At 41.8% G+C, this 22,660-nt stretch overlaps 1 protein-coding gene across 4 annotated transcripts in view; it reads left to right on the top strand.

The window, feature by feature from the left end:
• Positions 1–768: 768 nt before the first annotated feature.
• The window catches only part of RARA (retinoic acid receptor alpha), a 246,853-nt gene continuing 224,961 nt past the window's right edge, over positions 769–22,660 (top strand). For 2 of the 4 annotated variants that reach the window (XM_073607988.1, XM_073607989.1), the window contains exon 1: positions 769–937. The gene's annotated coding sequence lies outside the window, so the exon portion shown is untranslated. Of the gene's footprint in view, positions 938–12,930; positions 13,323–22,660 lie in introns of those variants that run through there. The other 2 variants (XM_073607994.1, XM_073607991.1) reach the window with 2 other exon arrangements.

Genomic DNA, 22,660 nt, shown 5'->3' with positions numbered 1-22,660 from the left:
CAATATATTTTTTTTATCTTTTATATTTTTTTTACTTTTTTTTTTTATCTTTTTTACATTTTTTTTTTTTTTTTAAGATAAAAAGATAAAGGATAAAAGTAAAAATACATCTTTATCTTTATTTTTTTTATTTTTACTTTTATCCTTTTTTACCTTTTTTTGATCTTCTTTTTTTTTAATCCTTTATCTTTTTTATGTTTTTAGCATTGATTTTTTCATGATTTTTTTTATCATTTATTTTTTTAATTTCAGGGATAAAAGTAAAAAAAAATGTTTTTTTTTTTTTTTTTTCCATTATCTTTTTTTATCTTTTTAGTCTTCATTCAATTTTCTGTTATCCTTTTATCTTTTTTGTTTATCTTTTTTTTCAATTTTCTTTTTTTTTTTCTTTTTCTTTTTTTTTACTTTTTTTTTTTTTTTATCTTTAAAAAAAAAAAAAAAAGATTAACAATATGAAAAAAAAGGTGAAGGATAAAAGATAAGGATGCTCATGATTAGATCAACTGATGAAGGTGCCTAAAAAAAAAATAGAGGGTTTGCTATCACTTGAACTTGGCTTCTTCCAAAGCCATGAAGGGGTTAATAGAGTGCGTTAACCCTTTCTGCTGACTGGCAGTCTGCAGAGTCCTCAGAGGGGTGCTGGAATGTGTCTGTAGAAGCTGGGGCTGCTTGCTTTAACCCCTGGCAGACAGGCAGGCAGAGGGAAGGAGAGGGGAGGAGAGGGTTAAGGCAGAGGGTGGCAGGTCTGGCTGGGTATGGGGTGGGGAGCTGTGGGAGGTACCGGCACAGAGGCTGAGCTGGAGGATAAAGTTTCACTATATACCCGCTATGGCTGCACACAGAGGAGGCTGCAGTGTCTGATCTACACACAGCCTGTCTACACTGACCTCCTCCAGGACACACACAGGGAGCACAGCCTAGAAAAGGACAGCAGCAGGTAAAGGGCACCTGGCACTGGAAGAAGGGGGACATATAGGGGGGTGATAGGTCATAATGACTGCAGGGGGGGTCATTATAGAGTATAGGCATTCCAGCATGTCTGTGTCCTACTGTGTACATTGTGATCAGTACTGTGTATGCTGTACAATGTACCTGACCTATAAAACAAGGATACAATGTATGGAGAGAGAGGCTTGGCTCTGCTCTATGCCCCCTGGCACAATGGCATACAATATCGTCTATGACATGGCTCTGTGTAATCCAGGGTAACATGAGTGCACGGAGGCTGTGTGCCATCTATACATGTTATTATTTCATTTCATTTTATTTTACATGACCTTAACATGCTCCATATAAAATGTGTTCTGTGTTACATCTATAGGTCTGCAGTATATTTATAGACTTGAGCTTTATGGGGGCACTAATCACCAGTGTGTATTCATGTTTACATGATGTGTGCTTATTAGACATAAAGCGTGATATATATATATATATATATATATATATATATATATATATATATATATATATATATATATATATATATATATATATATATAATATATAAATTTTTATTTTTTATGTAGTATGTTTACGAACTTGCATTGTTCAGGATGGCATTTATAACAATTTAAAAACAGATCACTAGCATTCATGTTTACATGATATGTGCTGATGATAAATGATAACAAGCACAATGTAATATAAACTTTATGTTTTTGCATAGTATATTTCTGTACATGAATTGTTTGGGACAGCATTTATAACATAGTTAAAAACTGTAACGCGTCACCCATGCATATTCATGTTTACATGATGGGTGCGTGAAATTGTATTTTTTTTTTTTTTCTGCTTTGCTCCTTTTATGTATTTTACATTGGGGTTATGTACTGTATGTGCATTGTTTAGGATAGTGATTTTTTTTTTTTCTTTTTCTTTTAACATTGGCGAAGATTGTTTCATTCTACGGGGTTGAATTTTATTGTATTAACATTATAGTATAATTTTTTTTTTTTTTTTTGGAGTAAAATTATATATATGTATTTATTTTACAGTGCCACGTATCTGTGGTAATATGCTCTTGTGATTCACAATAGCATTAAATATCTTTGCAGGCATGCCATTGTTTGCTATGGCTCTTCAATATATTTAGTATGTATAGTTCTGATATTCTTTATATTATATCTCCCTGGAGTATCTGTGTATGTAACGTGCTGTATATGCTATAGATACTGTGTGTAGCAACAAATTTTAAAAAGTACAGATCAGCATGTGTATAGGGGAGGGGAGGGATTGGTAATAGACCAATGTCCTGTATATGTCCTAGTAAGCCTAGGATATATACAAAATGGAAAAGTGTGTATATAAAACAATAATAATATATTTTTTTTTTAACAAAATATTATTTTTTTTTTTAACTTTATTATTTTATTGGTGTGTGTGTGTGTGTGTGTGTGTGGGGGGTTTTTTTTTACATAATTTTCAAAGCGCACAGTACGCACATCATTACCAATTTCGCTGTTGTATCAGTGGACAGGATATTGATAAAAAATGCACAGGCTCATATAGTGTATTGATATTTAATATAAAATATTTGAGTGTTTTATATAAATGTTCTTGGTACATTTGAGCCCATATATAAGACAAAGAGCCATGTACAAAGTGCAGTAGTCGCTATCAGCCAATCAGAAATGATTTAGTCTGCGTTCTGTAGATGGAATGACGGGGGCACTCTGCTGGTTTTGGATATTCGCACTCTACACACTGTTGTCGCTCTCAATAGACAAGCGTTGTGGAGAGCATAGCCCTGCACCACTGTACTCTTATAGCGCCAAGGCATGCACTGACATTTCTCTTTTGTGCTTTTTCTTTTTCTCCATAAGGAATGCAGCGATGACGTGCAGAGTACAGTAACCGATCAGCAATCTTCTTTTGCCGATTGGCCGGTTAGGGTTACTACCCTGCGCTCTTCGCCGTTTCTCTTTTCATTGCTTTATTGACGAAACCCAAATGGGATCATTGAATGTGGGAACACAGATGTGTATTGTTCAGATGGAGAAGATTACGCAGAATTCAGGAGCCACTCAGATATGGCAGTCAACAGGGTGTGCAGCCAGTGAGATCAAATTAAATGACGCACAAAACGTTAGGCGATCAGTATTTTTATTTTTTTTTTTTTTGGCCGTTGCTTTCCAGGGATGTAACTGTGTATCCGATGGTCATGTTGTATGTAGACTGGGTACATGACATTGAACTCCATCCTATTGGTGTGTATGTAGGACACTACTAAAGTAGAAAAGCTGTTCTATAGCCGACACACCAGAAAGACGGGGGCATTTGAGGATTGCTTTGGATCACGTGTTTAATTTATGCAACCAGGTTAGTGGTAAGAGGCTCACGTCTGACTGGCTGTGATGAATTGCTCTCAACTATATATATATATATATATATATATATATATATATATATATATAATTCTCCAATCACTAAAATCTCATTATTTCAAAAGTAATTTTCAATATTTGTTAATCTGCAGCTTTTATTTAAAAACCAATACCTGGTGATCCTGACTTGAAGGATGTTCTTCATGCACTTCCTGTTATGGGGTGACAACACTGTCTCCCATTGTCATTCCTTGATATGCAGTCTTGGAGACTACAAGTGGCCATTTCAGCACATAGAATGAAATCATGGCCTAATGTTGTCACCATCAAGAAATCAGCTCCGAGACATGCCATACAGACATCACTGGAGTGCAGGCATGTATCTGCAAATAGGCGACAGGAGATCAGCAGTACTTAGATGCAACAAAGGTAGAAAAAAACAAATGCTTTATTAAAGTGGTAGTAAACCGCAGTGGATGGGGGGGGGGGGAATCCCCTGCAAGGCAATGTCATAATGTGCTAGTATGCATTGCATATGAGACTTGCCTTACAACGAAGCCCTCCAGCACCTCTACCTTTCCATGTTCCTGTCCTAAGACTACATGAGTGGCCAGGAGCGCGATGCATGGGAGCTGCCGTTTACAGCAGGGCTGTGAAAGTCTGGCGCCGTATGCCGGACCTTCAGAGCGCATGTGGCGGTAACATCACTGGCTGCATGCACTCTGAATATCTCCCAAACTGTGCAAGTTTAGGAGATATTCATAGTACCTACAGGAAAACTTTACTATAGGTTTGCCTGTAGGTACAAGTGGTAGAATAGTTTACTACCACTTTAACCACATCAATACTGGGCACTTTCACACCCTTCCTTCCTGCCCAGACCAATTTTCAGCGCTCTCGCACTTTCAATGACAATTGCGCGGTCATGCTACGCTGTACCCAAATTAAATTTTTATCATTTTGTTTGCACAATTAGAGCTTTCTTTTGGTGGTATTTATTCACGACTGTTTTTTATTCTTTGCGATATAAGTGAAAAAAGAGCAGAAATTTGGAAAAAAAAAACAATATTTTCTTCTTTCTATTTTAAAAGAAATCCAATAAATTCGAATTTTGTCATTAAGCCAAAATGTATTCTGCTACATGTCTTTGGTGAAGAAAAATCCCGTTAAGTGTATAATTGGTTCGTGTGATCACGGACAGATGTATGCAGATGATCATGTACAGATGTGCGCAGGTGATCATGGACATATGTGTGCAGATAATCATTGGGACATGTGATTTTACTGTTTAAATCTGTGGGCGACAGGTGTTTTTACTATGTAGGAACATGTGTTTTGGGGACATGTGTGTTTTACATTGTGTACATGTTTTACACTGGTGATCAGTGTGTAAAAAGCTGTAAAAAACAGCTCATACTCACTGATCACCAGCTAGCTGCAGCGATCCGCTCTCCTCTCCTCACCGACAACTTCTGTGTGAGGAGAGCCAATCGCCTAGCAACCGGCTCTGTTTACATCACATGACGGCTGTGATTGGACACGGCCGTCATGTGATCAGGAGGGCCAATCACAGAGCCCTCCTGCCGATCGGAGATGCGCTGTGTCCAGGTGACACGAGCGCATCGGGATCGCACCGCTGTGCGGGCACACACGTGATCCGCCTCCTTCTGAGGGACGGTTCTGAATGTCCACTCGGGAGAGAGCGCTCACCCGGCCGTACATATGAAGTGGCCGGGTGGGAAGTGGTTAAATCAACTTGTGTAAGGTTTGCTGGTTCGAATCCCAACCATGACACTACCTGCCTGGAGTTTGCACGTTCTCCCTGTGCCTGCATGGGTTTCCTCCCACACTCCAAAGACATGCTGGTAGGTTAATTGGCTTCTGTCTAAATTGGCCCTAGTATATGAATGTGAGTTAGGGACCTTAGATTGTAAGCTCCTTGAGGGTAGGGACGGATGTGAATGTACAATGTATATGTAAAGCACTGCGTGAATTGACAGCTCTATTAGAGCTGGGCGATTTTTCTCCCCCCAAAAAAATCTGCAAATTTTTTATTTTTTTTTTTTGATTGACACTGCGCCGGTCCTGAGGAGCTGGGCCGAAGCCGTGGCCTTGACTAAAAACTCCTAACCGCAGCTCCTCAGGACCGGCGCAGTGTCAGCGCCGGTCCTGGTGAAAAAAAAAAAAAAAATCGATTTGTTGAAAAGTTTTAATCTATTTGACCTCTCAACTCGATTTAAATCGTTTTTTTTTTTCCCCAGCCCTAAGCTTTATATACAAGTACCATAAATAATAACTTGTGGGTAGGTGCAGTGTGAGAACACATGGAGTCTAAGCGCAGTAACAGGAGACCAATAGGGTCTCTTCTGTCATAAATACCCTGCCTGTCAGCTATTTGATTAAAAACAACTTTACTTCCACTTAAGGCAAGAGTGTCAACGTGAAAACCAGGCAGCTAGCATTTTTCAGAAGGAGAAAATGGCCGTGGCCATCCTAAGTAAGGGAAAATTATTCTTGTAGCATTTACTTTCTGGAATCCCATCTGCCCATCTGGTTAAGCATGCATGCAAGAGAAAACCCCTCCTGAACACTCCTGGAGTAACCCAAATCTTGACCCTCCTGAAGACTCCTGGAGTAACCCGGTTGTTGACCCTCCTGAAGACTCCTGGGATGTATGACTTCATTTGCCTAGGCAAGAAACCAGGAAGCAACTTAATGAAATGTAGAAAAAAAAAAAGTTTAGAACAAGTAAATATGATATATTTTCCTATCTATTTACTAATGCTAGCATAAGGATTAAAACGTCTCACTATTGATTGAGAGAATATAGTGCCGCTTTAAAGTACAACTATCATGAAAGAAAGATGTAGGCTGTCATTGTTGACCTACTAGCTACTACTTCTTTACGTACCTGCCTGCTCAGGCTTCTGCGACATGTAAACAGACATTTTGCCTCATCCTGCGCCGGCTAATGAAGAGGCCTGAAGGCGGGCACCTGGGGAGAAAATTCCAGCGACGGACCCCTTGCAGACTTTGGACTGTTAAAGAAGAGGTAAGTATAATGCCTTTTAGTTCTGCTTTAAGGCACATGGGTGCCTGGGGCCATATGATGTAAGGTGAATTTCCCCACCCGGGCATACAGCTGCCCAAAAAAATCAATGGCTGTACTGTGCTGTATGCTTGTATATGCTAGTACTTGTGTGTAGACCATCTGCATCCAAGGTCGTTTTGTCCGTGTGTGTACAGTCATTGACTTCTATCGGTGGCTGTATACCGCATCTGTGGCTCCTGGGCAGGGGAGTACACCTGAATTTTATTTCGTATGACCTCAAATGCCCGTGTGCATGAGGCCTAATATGCAAGAAAAATACAGTTGCAGCAGGTGTTACCTGTAGCAGCTGTACTCCCCTCCCCCTGCTACGTGCAATGGTTCCTCCTGCTGGCTCATGTGTTCTGTAGTGATGTACAAGCCGATGGAAGAAACCACTGCAAGCAGCAGGAGGAGCAGATATTCACACATCCTGAAGTGTTTACATTGGGAGCATTTCAGTGGCGTTTAAAAACATCGGCTGCCTCTTATTTTACGTTGTGTGGTTTGTTTTGTTACTCCTAATGGTCCCCTTTTGCGTTCATCTTCTTGGATCTGATATTTAGAGCTGTATTAAAGCAGAGCTATAGTTGTGTCAAAAAAGCCTTGATTTAAATTTGGTGTATAATCTTATGTTTTCAAACCACAGCTCAGTCTGTTTTTATATTGGCCTCCGTTAATTCCCTGGGGGAGAAAAAAGGGCAGCGGTGCATTGCACAGTGCTGTCAGTCTAATAAAGGGAGCTTGCTGAGAGGAGGATTGAAGGATAACCTCACCAGTGAACTGCTCCTCTATTATCCATTATTATAGGCCAGGGACCTGGCTTTGCTGTCTGGCAGGGCTAGGTAAAACTTGAGACAAGTGAAACAGTATTGCAGATTATTTTGACAGTAGATACAAATGTGAATTTAGCTGTTTTGCTCATAGTTCTGTAAAAATGTACTGGGTAAGTACCGTTTTTTAAATCTGTCGCTTCCCTTATTTTCTGCCACCAGTATAAAACTAGCAATAATGCCCATAGGAATCCGATGTTGGGTTTCCATTTTCTAACCCCAGACACATGATGGGATTTGGCTGCCGTGGGCTGTACAACTATTTTTAAGTGGACGCCGTTGTGTTTGTAACTTTTATATATTTTTTTTTGTTACATCTTCTCCGCTGATGTTACTGTTGTATTTTTATCTGTGAGAAAAGGAAAATTTTGCACATGAAGTTCTGATGATCTGTCACTTTTTGCTTATGTGCTCATCCAGATTTGATTTGAGCAAATGAGTGCTCTGAACCACCCCCCCCATACCCCACAATACAGGTTTTTTGCTTTTAAAAAAAAAGTGTGTATTCAGACCCCCTTAAATGTTTCACTCTTTGTTATATTGCAGCCATTTGCTAAAATCATTTTAAGTGCATATTTTTCCCTCATTAATGTACACACAGCACCCCATATTGACAGAAAAACACAGAATTGTTGACATTTTTGCAGATTTATTAAAAAAGAAAAACTGAAATATCACATGGTTCTAAGTATTCAGACCCTTTGCTCAGTATTTAGTAGAAGCACCCTTTTGATCTAATACAGCCATGAGTCTTTTTGGGAAAGATGCATCAAGTTTTTCACACCTGGATTTGGGGATCCTCTGCCATTCCTCCTTGCAGGTCCTCTCCAGTTCTGTTAGGTTGGATGGACGTTGGTGGACAGCCATTTTTAGGTCTCTCCAGAGATGCTCAATTGGGTTTAAGTCAGGGCTCTGGCTGGGCCATTCAAGAACAGTCACGGAGTTGTTGTGAAGCCACTCCTTCGTTATTTTAGCTGTGTGCTTAGGGTCATGGTCTTGTTGGAAGGTAAACCTTCGGCCCAGTCTGAGGTCCTGAGCACTCTGGAGATAGTTTTCGTCCAGGTATCCCTGTACTTGGCCGCATTCATCTTTCCCTCGATTGCAACCAGTCGTCCTGTCCCTGCAGCTGAAAAACACCCCCACAGCATGATGCTGCCACCACCAGGCTTCAATGTTGGGACTGTATTGGACAGGTGATGAGCAGTGCCTGGTTTTCTCCTCACATACTGCTTAGAATTAAGGCCAAAAAGTTCTATCTTGGTCTCATCAGACCAGAGAATCTTATTTCTCACCATCTTGGAGTCCTTCAGGTGTTTTTTACCGAACTCCATGCAGGCTTTTATGTGTCTTGCACTGAGGAGAGGCTTCTGTTGGGCCACTCTGCCATAAAGCCCCGACTAATGGAGGGCTGCAGTGATGGTTGACTTTCTACAACTTTCTCCCATCTCCCGACTGCATCTCTGGAGCTCAGCCACAGTGATCTTTGGGTTTTTCTTTACCTCTCTCACCAAGGCTCTTCTCCCCTGATAGCTCAGTTTGGCCGGACGACCAGCTCTAGGAAGGGTTCCGGTCGTCCCAAAAGTCTTCCATTTAAGGATTATGGAGGCCACTGTGCTCTAGGAACCTTAAGTGCAGCAGAAATTTTTTTTGTAACCTTGGCCAGATCTGTGCCTTGCCACAATTCTGTCTCTAAGCTCTTCAGGCAGTTCCTTTCACCTCATGATTCTCATTTGCTCTGACATGCACTGTGAGCTGTCTTATATAGACAGGTGTGTGGATTTCCTAATCAAGTCCAATCAGTATAATCAAACACAGCTGGACTCAAATGAAGGCGTATAACCATCTCAAGGATGATCAGAAGAAATGGACAGCACCTGAGTTAATTATATGAGTGTCACAGCAAAGGGTCTGAATACTTAGGACCATGTGATATTTCAGTTTTTCTTTTTTTATCTTTAATCTGCAAAAAATGTCAACAATTCTGTGTTTTTCTGTCAATATGGGGTGCTGTGTGTACATTAATTAGGAAAAAAATGAACTTAAATGATTTTAGCAAATGGCTGCAATATAAAAGAGTGAAAAATGTAAGGGGGTCTGAATACTTTCCGTTCCCACTGTAGGTTTGGGAGTTGGTGTCACAGCCTCCATTGCTAGATGGGATCTTCAGCTTCCATCCCCACTGTGTGTACGAAATGTACCAAGAGATCCATACAGCTGCTGCGTCTGTTTTTTGTTATTTTTTATTTAACCACTTGCCAACCAGGCAAAATCTGAATATATATATATATATATATATATATATATATATATATATATATATATAGAGATTATATATATATATATATATATATATATATATAATCTCTATATTTATATATCTCAGCTAGTTCCTTCAATTGTCAGATGGGGGTTCAGATCAGTTGACATCTTCGTCAAATCAGAATAATCATATTGGCACATGTCAAAGTTTGAAAGAAAGTGGCATTTACGGGCTCTTTACATTCTATTAGACAAATCACTAATATTTTTCTGATGACAGGTTCCCTTTGGCGGGTGTACAGAAATTCTTACTGCCTGTTGGAATAGTGCACAAGAACTGATAGACACATTCAAGTTGCAAAACACTACTAGCACCTTATTTAGAGTATATTCACTAATTGGTTGCTAGATGAGGGTGGGATATGGGTGAGGAGAAGGACAATGAGGGTGAGAGTACTGGCTAGGAAAAGAGCCATGAGGGTAGGGGAAGAGCACTGAGAGAGGCAGTACATGTGACTGGAAGGGTCTGGTGAGGGCGGGAGTTCCAATTTGGAGGGAAGGGCCGGTGAGGGCGGGAGTTCTAGATGGAGAGAAGGGCCGGTGAGGGCGGGAGTTCCAGATGGAGGGAAGGGCCGGTGAGGGCGGGAGTTCCAGATGGAGGGAAGGGCCGGTGAGGGCGGGAGTTCCAGATGGAGGGAAGGGCCGGTGAGGGCGGGAGTTCCAGATGGAGGGAAGGGCCGGTGAGGGCGGGAGTTCCAGATGGAGGGAAGGGCCGGTGAGGGCGGGAGTTCCAGATGGAGGGAAGGGCCGGTGAGGGCGGGAGTTCCAGATGGAGGGAAAAGACTGTAAAGGTGATTTTTTTTCCTAATCGGCCTACGTCCAATGCCAATCACTCGCAGGTGGTCATGATTAGCTGCGGGAGCCAGAAGCTTCCCATTGCTTTCAGTAGGGTTGCCTCCCGCACCCTAAGAACTAAGGTTCTCGCATGTGATCGGTGTCAGGCTCATTTTCAGGTGTGAATATAACCTAAAGAAATTGAGTTGGGGAAAAGGCCTAAATGATTAAATCTCAATTGGAGAAAAAAATAAATTTAAACTGTTTTACCTACCAAAGGACTTCTGTTCTGCCAGCTGGTAAATCAAGCACCCCTTCCAGACTATACAGCCAGTTTTTTTTGTACAGGATAAAATAGAAGGCACCTCTAAGTGCAGGAGCATTAAGACTTTTAATTTGCCAAAGGATTAAAAAACACTCATTAGAGATAGAAGTTAAAAACGCAACGTATGTGAGTCCAACAGGGTGGGGGGGGATTCTTGGATGATCAGGTCCGCAGTAGGTGTTGTTGATCCCGACTGTCCAACAGAGGGAAACGCTGGATTCGTAGATGACTTTACTGGAAATGTGCCTGAAACCAGCGTGAACCGCACGGGCCGGAAGTGACGTCTATTAGGCAGGACGCGTTTCAGAGCATCTGATAGACTCCTTCATGCTGATCAGATACTCTGAGGTGCATCCCGCCTAATAGATGTCACTTACGGTGGTTCATGCTGGCTTCGGGCACATTTCCAGTGACGTCATCTATGAGTCCAGTGTCCCATGCTGGTATACTCCAACACAGCCATCTCTCCTGGTTTCCCTCTGCTGGACAGTCGGGATCAAAAACACCTACTGTGGACTTGATCATCCAAGGACTACCCCCCCAGGCTGAACTCTTTCACACACAATGAGTTTTTAACTTCTCTCTCTAGTAAGTGTTTTTAATCCTTTGGCGAATTAAAAGTCTTAATGCTGCTGCACTTAGAAGCGCCTTCTATTTTATCCTGTTTCCTTTTTTCCTTTCCTGCTTTACTCTTGAAGTGCTGCCTCGGTGCCCTACACAGACGTCCATCAGCCAGAACTATATTCACCCTTTTGAGGATCTTTTCTCTGGTCCGGTACGGCTATCCAGAAGCGCCCTTCTTTCCCTTATGCAGGTCTTTTGTACAAACGACACTGATCTAGGACCTGCCCAAGCCTAAGATTGGAGGACAAAGTAGCTGCAGCACATTAACCACTTCCCGCCCGCCCACCGTCATATGACTCCCTGGGCTTTGAGCGGGTATATCTGAATGATGCCTGTAGTTACAAACATCATTCAGATATTGTCGGTTTCAGCCGGCGAATCTCTACCCCATAGGTTCTTACAGGAGGCAAGAGAGGACGTTGTCAACCCCCCTCCCGCCGCCCTCCGGTGCTTGTTCCGACTCACCGTTACGATCGGTGAGGCGGAGAGCAGATCCGCCGGCGCCGGATGTAGATCATAGAGATTTCCGGCGGACCAGATGGTCGCCGGAGTCTCTATGATCATCGGAGGCCGGGCGCCATGTTATGATGTCACGCCCAGCCTCTCCATTCAAAAAAAACGGCGCCGATTCGGCTGGGAAGCGGTGATCATTTTTTATTTTTAATTTCAGGGTTCCCAGCCTAGTGGTGAGATGTGGGGTCTTATTGACCCCATATCTCACTATTAAGAGGACCTGTCATGTCATATTCCTATTACAAGTGATGTTTACATTCCTTGTAATAGGAATAAAAGTGATCATTTTTTTTTTTTTTTTTTTTTCAAAAAAGTGTCAAAATAAAAAAAGAAAATTACCAATAAAAAAAAAAAAAAAAAAAAAAAAAAAAAAAAAAAAATTTTTAAAGCATCGCTGTCCCCGTGTGCTCGTACGCAGAAGCTTACGCATACGTAAGTCCCGCCCACATATGAAAACGGTGTTCAAACCACACATGTGAGGTATCACCGCGAACGTTGGAGCGTGAGCAATCATTTTGTCCCTAGACCTCCTCTGTAACTCAAAACGTGTAACCAGTAAAAAAAATTTCAAGCATCGCCTATGGGGATTTTTAAGTACCGAACATTGGCGCCATTCCACGAACGTGTGCAATTTTGAAGCGTGACATGTTGGGTATCTATTACTCGGCGTAACTTCATCTTTCACAATATGGAAAAACATTGGGCTAATTTAACTGTTTTTTGTTTTTTTTTTTTTTGTTTTTTTTTAAAAAACACAACTGTTTTTTTTTCCCAAATAAAATTCCTGCGCAAATACTGTGTGAGATAAAAAGTTGCAACAACCGCCATTGTATTCTCTAGGGTCTTTGCTAAAAAACATATAATGTTATAAAAATAATGTACATGTAGAAGAGAAATAGTCAGAATTGGCCTGGTAGGGAAGTGGTTAAAAAGGTAATCACTCTGCTCTCTCCTTCTGTTAAAAAGCTTTCAGTGTTAAGTGGGCATCATTTTAATGCAGTGAAGAGCCCTACTGGCTTACAGATTCTGGTATTGTTTCCTCCTCTTATTATTAATATTTTTTTTCTTTTTTTTTTAAAGTCTGCTTGGAGGGCAGCATAAGTGAATGTGATTTTACTTTTTCCTAAATATTAGCTTGTGCTTAGGGTCCCAAATTGTCAGGCCCATGATGTGTGACTCAATGTGACAAAACTGATAATGTGACAACCTAGTAGCATGCATATTCAGCAGAAAGTGTATTCAACAGCTGCCCTTTCAGACATGCTAATCCATGAGGCCCACGAGGAGGTGGTGTACCTGTACGCAGGTGCAGCTCCTTGCTGTTTACACTGTACTATTCCATTGATCAGTTTATGAACAAGGGGAGTTCATTTCATAACAGAGGAATCTTTGCTCTTTGCACAAAGTCCAGAGAGGAGGGTGGAGCTTTTGCTGCCTGGAACTGACACATAAAGATGGGCCAGAGCTGCGGAGGGAGATGTCGGAGTCCTGCCATTGCCATGGTTACTGTCACTCTTTATTTGGTTAGTACTTTGCAGGTGGTGTTTTTGAATATTGGTCATCTGTTGTCTGTATAACAATATTTCCTTTTGCGTTTTGGGTGTAGTGCTGCAATGTAATCAGATCTAACAGTGGAGTTGAATAGACTGGAGATGAGTCAATCTGTTGCTTCTTGTGGTTTATATGTGTATCGAGCATTACGAGATGGGACTGCAAGTAAAAATGGGGCACCTCAAAATTATACATTTTACAGTGTAGTTGGCGAACTGAGACCCTGATCATGAACGGTGGATGGATGTTGAACAATCAAACCATGGGAGGAGATTTGTAAAGTATTTACCATATAACTGTTGCACAACCACCTGTATTACCCAAGCATGTAGACTAGCCTTCCCCAACCTTTTTGACATGGAGCAACCCTTAAATTAACTTTCAAGTCTCTTCAGGTCCATTCACTATACATTAGCTTGGTGGTTGGTGGGAAGGGAGATTATTTAATGGTCGGTGGGAAGGGAGCTTCTTTCATTGGTGGTGGGTGGGAAGGGAGATTCTTTCATTGGTGGTGGGTGGGAAGGGAGCTTTTTTTCATTGGTGGTCGGGAGGAAGGGAGCTTCTTTCATTGGTGGTTGGTGGGAAGGGAGCTTCTCTTGTTGGTGGTGGGTGAGAAGGGAGCTTCTTTTGTTGCTCGGTGGGAAGGGAGCTTCTTAAAACCCCAATTCCAAAAAAGTTGGGGTGCTTTGTAAAATCTACATAAAAATCAAATGCAATGATTTACAAAACTCATAAACCAATATTTTATTCACAATAAAAAACAGAAAACATATCAAATATTTAAACTGAAACCATTATAGGAAAAAAAATTAAGGCAATTTTGAACTTGATGGCAGCAACACCTCTCAAAAAATGGTTGGGACAGGGCAACAAAAAGCTGGAAAAGTAAGCAGTACTAACAAGGAAGAGCTGAAAAAAATCATTTTGCAACTATTTTAGGTTAATTGACAACAGGTCAGTAGCGTATTTTCTGGTGCATAGAACAACCTTTTATATCTGAAAAATATCCCCCAAAAATGGGGGCTCGTCTTATATGCTGGTATAAATGTCTGCCCGCTGGATTGCAGCATTGCTGTATGTAGCTTCGGTTACATACAATATAGTCAGACAAATAATAATTTGACTTTTTGGCAACTATATGTGCCGCATCCTTCGAACTAAAGAAGAGAGGGACCTTCTGGCTTTTTATCAGCGCTCCGTTCATAAGTCTGCATCTCTGATGATAAAGGGTGCAATAATGTGTATGGAATGGGCAGCTTGCACATCTGGAAAGGCACCATCAATGCTGAAAGATATATCCAGGTTTTAGAGCAGCATATGCTCCCATCCAGACGACATCATTTTCAGGGATGGCCTTGTATATTTCAGCAGAACAATGCTAAACTGCATACTGTATCTATGACAGCAGCATGGCTTCGTGGAAGTCCTGGTGCTTAAAGCGGGGGTCCACCTATCTATCGTTTATTTTTTTTTTTTTTTTAGTTCATTCACAAACTTTTCTTCTCAGCATTACATACTCACATATTGTGTGTAATATGTCCGCCTGTGTCAGATTTCGTCGGAAAGAATAACCTTATATTATTCACTGCAGGCGGTTTCCATCTTCATTGTGGGCATTTGAAGCCCACAAGCATTTATTTCCTGGATGTGGTGAATGCTGTGCTCCCAGCATTCACCGCTCATTCCCGCACATGCTCAGTGGCATCCTGGGAAGCCTGAGACTAGCTCCCAGGAGTCTGGGAGAGGCTAGAAACACGCCTACTCCCATGGGAGGAGAACCAGGAAGTGCAAAGAAGAATAGAAAAATAAAAGGTAATTACGGCGATTTAAATTTTTTTTTAAACGGCATGTCAGCATCTAGGCAAGGAAGAGAATACATACAGATATTGTTCAAAATTTGGGTGGAACTCCGCTTCAACTGGCCTGCCTGTAGTCCAGACATTTCACCAACTGAAAATATTTTGAGCATCTCAAAATGAAAATACGACGAAGACAACCCAGGACTGTTGAGCAGTGTTAATTTTGAGGTCAAATTTTGATTTAGTTTTAGTCAGTCTTTTGGCCAAAATGCCATTGAAGGTTTAGTCGTATTTTAGTTGACTAAAATAATAATTTAGTTGACTAAAATTGATTTAATCGACAAAATGAACACTGCTGTTGAGCAGTTAGAATCCTGTATCAGGCAGAAATGGGAAAACATTCCTCTCCCGAAACTCCAGAAACTGGTCTCAGTTCCCAGACAATCTGAGTGTTGTTAAAAGAAGATGGGATGCTAGACTGTGGTAAACATGACCGTGTCCCAACTTTTTTGAGATGTGTTGCTGCCATTCAGTTCAGAATTGCCTTATTTTTTCTTTAAAATAGTATATTTTCTCAGCTTTAAAAAAAAAAAAAAAATGCTTTCTATTGTGAATAAAATATGGGTTTATGAGATTTGCAAATCTTTGCATTGTGCTTTTATCAAGATTTTTCTGTAATTGGAGTCTTACATTGGTGGTCAGTGATAAGGGAGCTTCTTACATTAGTGATCAGTGAGAAGAATGCGTTCTCTACAGCTTAAAAAGATCAGGTCAGTGACTGCATATCAGAGAGAGAAATTGCTCATGAGACCCCCTAGCAGTAAGACCCCACCTCTTGTGAGACCCTAGGGCTCCATGGAACCCTGGCTGAGAGACTTGTATGGACTAAAATGGTAGGGCTAGTGACACCCTTGGCATGTGTCTTTAAATGGTAGCAAGTGACTTAAAACATTCATCCCTGGCCAATTTGTCTATTAATTTCTTGGCCATAAAATGTCTACTAGATCCCAGCACACAGAACAACATCTTTGGATGATCTGATTTGTCAGGTCAGCGTTCATCCTTTTAAGGGTAAAGCAGAACTTTATCCATTACAATGTGATAAAAAAATGTTCTTTAGCAAGAAACATACATTCCACATTAATAATCTGCTACAAAAATTGTTTGTAAATTGCCTTCAGCATTGCTCCTGTTTTTCTTCTTGCCGGAAGCTGCCAGAGCCCCTGAGCAGCAGTAAATCATTAGGCTGTCAGCAGATCGACCTCTAGTGATCAGCACAATGCCAAAAAAAGTCAAGAATGAAGAGCAGGATGAGGCAATTCATTACTGGATTTTAACCACTTGCCGACCTCAATACGTATATATACGTTGCGGTTTGCAAGTGGTTTACCGGGATTATGGCTGAAGATATCAGCCATAACTCTGGTATTGCTTTTTTCAGCTGGCGGCTGGCTTTCTCTTGAAAGCGTTCCAAGCGGCTCATGAGCCACTGGAACGTTTTCAGAAGTAGCGGGAGGGAATGCCCCCTCTCGCTGGTGTTTCTCGGGCTTACCGTTTCCGCTGGCTCGCCCGAGAAACTATCTGACAGTGCGGCCGCTGGTCACAAGGGCGATAAAAGACTAGATCATCTTTGCTCCAGTCCTCCAAAGCCATAGAGGTGATCAATGTATTGATGTCACTTCCAAAGGAGAGATTTGGGGTCTTTTTGACCCCAGATTTCTCCATAAAGAGGACCTGTCATCCTTATTTCTATTATAAGGGATGTTTACATTCCTTGTAATAGGAATAAAAGTGATAAAAAAAATACAATAAAAATTGTAAAGCACCCCCATCCCTCCATGCTTGCACGCAAATGTAAACGGTGTTCGCACCAAACATGTGAGGCATCGCCTTGAACGTTAGAGTGGGAGCAATAATTCTAGCCCTAGACCTCCTCTGTAACTCTAAACAGGTAACCTGTAAAGGCGTTTAAAGCTCTGTCTATGGAGATTTTTAAGTACCACCATTCCACGAGCGTGCAAAATTTTAAAGCGTGACATGTTGAGTATCTATTTACTCAGCATAACATCATCTTTCATAGTATACAAAAAAATATTAAATACTGATTTAAACTTGAAAACAAAAGGTGCCAGAAAAGGCCTGGTCTTCAAGTGGTTAACCTTGTTTGGCTGTACTTCTCCTGTGGATTACAGGAGTGCAGTTTGTTCTGCACTCCTGTGATTTGTCGACAGAAGGCTGAGGCCCGCCATCGGCTGACGTTACAGAGATGGTCCAGGCTTGGGCAAGATCGCGACCATTTGGTTGGGATCTGCCCACATGCCTGGACCGGCACCCGGGTCAGCCTTTCAGCGAGCCGTTAAGAGGCTGAGCCGGTCACTCAGAGCCTTCCACCCCCTCCACAGCCCAGCGATTCAGTGAGTGAGGAGAGGGCAGAGCAGAGATCTGGTGACTGACAGCTCTCTGCTCAGGGAGCTCTGAGAACTGAGCAATCGGCGGTGTTTAATCACTCGGTTCTCAGGTTTTAGGGTTTTAGAGCCAGCAGGGGACATATGCAGCATGAATCTGAAAACTATCCTTCAGAATTGTCCGGGACTGTGACCATCCTGCTTTGAGATTAGTGGGAGTCAGTTGGAGCCATGCATCCAAAGTCTGTTCCCACCCCCAGATTTGTATCTTCATAACTGATTTATGAAGCACAGGAAACAAAACTCATTGGAGCAGAGCTATAAAGAAGTTCATCTTAACACTAAAATCTCTACATCCACAGACATCCATGATCTAACACTAACCTATCTAACCTTGTTAAGAGAAAAGTGTATACATACATTTTTAAGCCAATTCCACCCAATCCCATGCCGAGCTGTCAACTGCGGCTTCGCTGTGAAGGCGGGTGCAGAGGACAGATCCGTCAAGGGAAGCCCCATAGTAAGTCTATGGGTGTCGTCACTTCCCATTCATTTCACAGTGCTTGTCGGCTGTGTCCTCTGCAGAGCTTCTGCCGCTGGAGACTGGACCGGATCGGTTTGTATACTGATTTCTTCTTTACAGGGTTAGATAGCTTATGCCGCGTACACACGAGCGGACTTTACGGCAGACTTTGCCCGGTGGACTGGATTTCGTCAGACAATTCGATCGTGTGTGGGCTCCAGCGGACTTTGTTTCCTCAAAAGTTGGACGGACTTAGATTTGAAACATGTTTTTAAATGAATCCATCGAAATCGAGTCCGGTCGAAAAGTCCGCTCGTCTGTATGCTAGTTCGACGGACAAAAAGCCACGCTAGGGCAGCTATTGGCTATGAGCTTCCTTGTTTTAGTCCGGTCGTACGTCATCACGTACGAATTCGACAGACTTTGGTGGACTGTGTGTAGGCAAGTTCGTTCATTCAGAAAGTCCATCATAAAGTATGTCAAAGTCCGCCGAGCAAAGTCTGCCGTAAAGTCCGCTCGTGTGTACGCAGCATTAGTGTTAGATCGTGGGTGTCTGTAGATGTAGAGATTTTAATGTTGAGGTGGACTTATTTTAAATATTTTAATGCAAATTTAAATCTACTCCTAGATTCTTCAATTGGCTTCGGGACCAGGCGCCGGCATCTTAAATTCACAGCTGGTTTCCCACTGCGCTTGGTGAATGGCCCCAGTTTTCTGGGACACATCACAGGTCCCAAAAGGCTGCGGGGTAGGAGGTGCGGGCCCAACTTCCACTTGGATCACAACGGAAGTGGGAGCAGGTACCTGTCAAAATCCAGTACCTGCTCAACTAAATCCCCCCCCCCCCCCCCCCCCATGGAGTCGAGATGCAAACAAGTGGAACGTCCCCTTTTTGAGTGAAGTTCTGCTTTAAACAGCGCTGGAGCGCCACTAAAATGAGTGGCGCTTTAGCGCTAACACAGCTGCAGCCCCAGTGTGAAAGGGGTCTAAAGAGTTATAAAAGTGAAATTATGAGCTTTGTGCACGGAATTTTACGTCATTTGTACACCCATGTGCATGAGCCCTTAATCTAATAATGTCGAGTACACCCTGGTAACTGATAACCCCTCAGAACACTGTGCTGTTGAAGACTGATTGGCTGTCATACTCCGCTCTGCACTTTCCATTCTATTATTTTCCAACTCTGGAGGGCTGTAAACCCTGAGCACTCATCATAACAAATTGCATACCTGTATATTACAGCATGTCCACATGGGTTCTTCAGGTTTGTTTTCTAAAAATGACACGTGAAGTGGCTTTTCCTTGAATTCAAGATGCTTTCAATCCCTGGCAAGTAGTGCTTGTCAGAATTCTGATTGCCTTGTGAGTGACGCACAATATAGACCTGAAATTAAGACATATTGTGATTCATCTTCTACTCTATTCAATTTTAATTTTGTCCAAAACAGACCTATATTTGGGCTTTCCTCTCTACTCCTTAAACCGCTGTTAAGCAATGATGACTTAAAATTAACCATTCTCTCATTCGGCTTACTGCAACACAATATTTTTTTCCTGAAGTATTTTGGGTATGTTTTACATGTGAATGTGATCAGTGTAATTGACATCTTCTAATTAATACGGTAAGGTTTTTTTTGCATCATTTATTTTAATAGCGGTAATTCAGGGGCATGTAGTATTCAAGAGTCAATCCAGTCTAGGAAGCGTAAGCCGGAGAACATTTTCCTTTTCTATTACCTGATTAATTATACTGTTGCTTTGGTCCCCAAGGCCTGATCCATAGAAGCCATAGGGCTTGATTTACTGAAGGCAAATAGACTGTGCAGTTGCACGTTCTGTAAAGCCCTCAGAGGTTTGTTGGAGAACCTTTAGTGAACAAACGGCATCGTGAAGGCCAAGGAACACACCAGACAGGTCAGGTATAAAGTTGTGGAGATGTTTAAAGCAGGGTTAGGTTATGATAAAAAAAAAATATCCCAGGCTTTGAACATCTCACGGAGCACTGTTCAATCCATCATCCAAAAATGGAAAGAGTTATGCCCAATACACACAATCGGACTTTCCGACAACAAAACCGTGGATTTTTGTTTAGAAGGTTGTTGGCTCCAACTTGTCTTGCATACACATAGTCACACAACTGTTGGCCAACACCTACGAACATAGTGACGTACAAGACGTATGTGATATCTTCATTACGAACGCTAGTTTTACAAGACTGAGCGCTTCCGGCTCGTACTTGATTCCGAGCATGTGTGGACTTTTGTTGTCGTGTGTACACAAGTCCGTTGCACAAAAGTCCAACAACAAATGTTCGATGGAGCGTACAAACGGTCGGACTTTCCGCTAACCGGCTCACATCTAACATTTGTTGTCGGAAAATCTTTTGTTGCAGAAGATCCCCTCTAGCCCCTCTTATGCTTACTTGAGCCCGATCTCGATCCAGCTCTGTGCATGAGCGTAGCGGCTGTCTTGAATATGTCTCTCCTCACTGGGGAGATTGCCCCCACAGAAAGCGGGGGGGGGGCCAGGAGCGCCAGCAGGGGACCCCAGAAGATGATCAGGGTTGCTCTAAGTATGACATGTTTGTTATTGTAATTCTTTTAAGAATTGGATGCTTTAATATCACTTTAATTCCTACTAATTGCAATGCATTTTGAGAATTTTCAGTCCGAGCAGATCCACAGACGCATACATAATTACAAGGTTTTAAACATTAACTGATATTAATAATGTTAGCGTTAGGTTGGTTTTGCACATATTGAGACAAAAACATTTAAAAAGCATGTCCACTTTCCCTTTAAAAGTGTTTTAAGAATCGGTCCACTTAAAATTGATATGTCAGTGCTGAGTAGATGTTGGGTTGACTCATCGTCTGGCTCATTATATCGCTCTCTGGATTTCCAGTGGTAAGATCCCTTGAGTTCCCGTTATGAGCAGGGCTTACTCTTTGGCAGATGTTTGATTTATTTACATTATGGAGAATACAGCTGAGACTTGGTTAAAAGAGGGACAAAGGCATAAACTGTGCCTAGGAGATCTTGTCACTGAAATTCTCAAGAAATATAAGAAGTTGGTGGGAGAAGGAATCAAGTTCAGGTAATCGTGGCATCTAAAATGTTGTGGTTATTATTGCTAATCTTCCATGACCTCCTTGCTGAATCATCGGAGGATCTAAAGTGATGTTATATTGGTTTACAGTTCTTTGTAGAACTTTTTTTTTTTTAGTACGGTTTTCATCTAACTTCCCATAAAATGGCATAAGTTTAGTGAAATTTAGAACAACTTATTCTGTGGAACGTGTGACGCGTATGGCAGGTTGGATCAATCCATCACAATGGCAACTGGAGAAAGTCCTTTGGTGACCAATTTGCCCTGCTCTTTGGCATTACTATGGTAGGGCATTTGGATACTTGGCCAGCAGGAATGCAGTATGGAATAATGACCCCTTTCCTAAAGCCTACTATACATGGTTGGAATTTCAGCAAGAATTTGAGCTGGGGGGTGCTGTTGGCAACACTTGGCTGGACAAAAGACGATCTTTCAGTCTACGGTTGACCAGAGGAGCCAGGTAGAAAGTTGCTGAAACGTAACGATCTAATAGGATAAGGTCACTGTTCTGATATTCTGACAACGTAAATGCCGGCGGATAGAATACAATAGCTGGCACGTGAAATTCCTTCGTGCATGCTGTTTAGCGTGGATGGAGAAATCTATGGGTATGGCTAGCCTTAGAGTAGTTAGGCAAAGGCATAATCGATCTCAAAGCTGCCCCATTCAGACATGTTAACCAGAAGCTCATATTCCATGTACTGTTAAAGAGGAACTTCACTCTTCATCTGTTTTTTATTTTCCTACCCCCCTCTTTCCTGTCATGCAGCCTTGTCCTTGATCCACATACTCACCTGCCTAGTGTATCTAGTGCTGTCCTGCTGTGATCCACTACTGCAGCCCAGTCCCACACCTTCTTCGCTGATGTCATCAGGAGCTGGCTGTCTCCTCTGGGTTTAGACAACTGGCCCCTAATGATATGCCACTAGCTCCTTCACCTGGCCCATGTGTGTCTCTGCTACTGCTTCTCCAGGGATAATTGGGTAACAAAGATGTCCCAGAAGGCTTCAGGGGCAGGGAGAAGTCATTCTTGTTTCTCGACTAGGATAAGAACAGTTGAGAGAGGGTTACAAATAAAAAGAAGGGGGTTTAGGGAGGAAAAGAACGTTTCTGGAGTGAAGGCCACTACACAGAAGTGGAACCAGCCTTCTCCTGTGCTGTGTGTGTGTGGGGTTGTATATTGGGCTGTCTTAGGGGGCAGATAGGGGGGTGGCTGCAGTAGTGGGGTGGGGCATTTTATATATATATATATATATATATATATATATATATATATATATATATATATATATATATATATATATATATATATATATATATATATATATATATATATATATATATATAGTTACCATGGGGAAGGGAAGCTGTATATACAGCTGCTGGGTAGTGATGGAAGGGGAAAATATACACTCATACCTTTTTTAGGTACACCTTGCTAATACTGGGTTGAACCCCCTTTTGCCTTCAGAACT

Source organism: Aquarana catesbeiana, linkage group LG12 (genome assembly GCF_042186555.1).
Source record: "Aquarana catesbeiana isolate 2022-GZ linkage group LG12, ASM4218655v1, whole genome shotgun sequence".
NCBI lineage: Eukaryota > Metazoa > Chordata > Amphibia > Anura > Ranidae > Aquarana > Aquarana catesbeiana.
The sequence above is the reverse complement of the archived record's forward strand: the minus strand, read 5'-3'. Positions and strand labels throughout refer to the sequence as shown.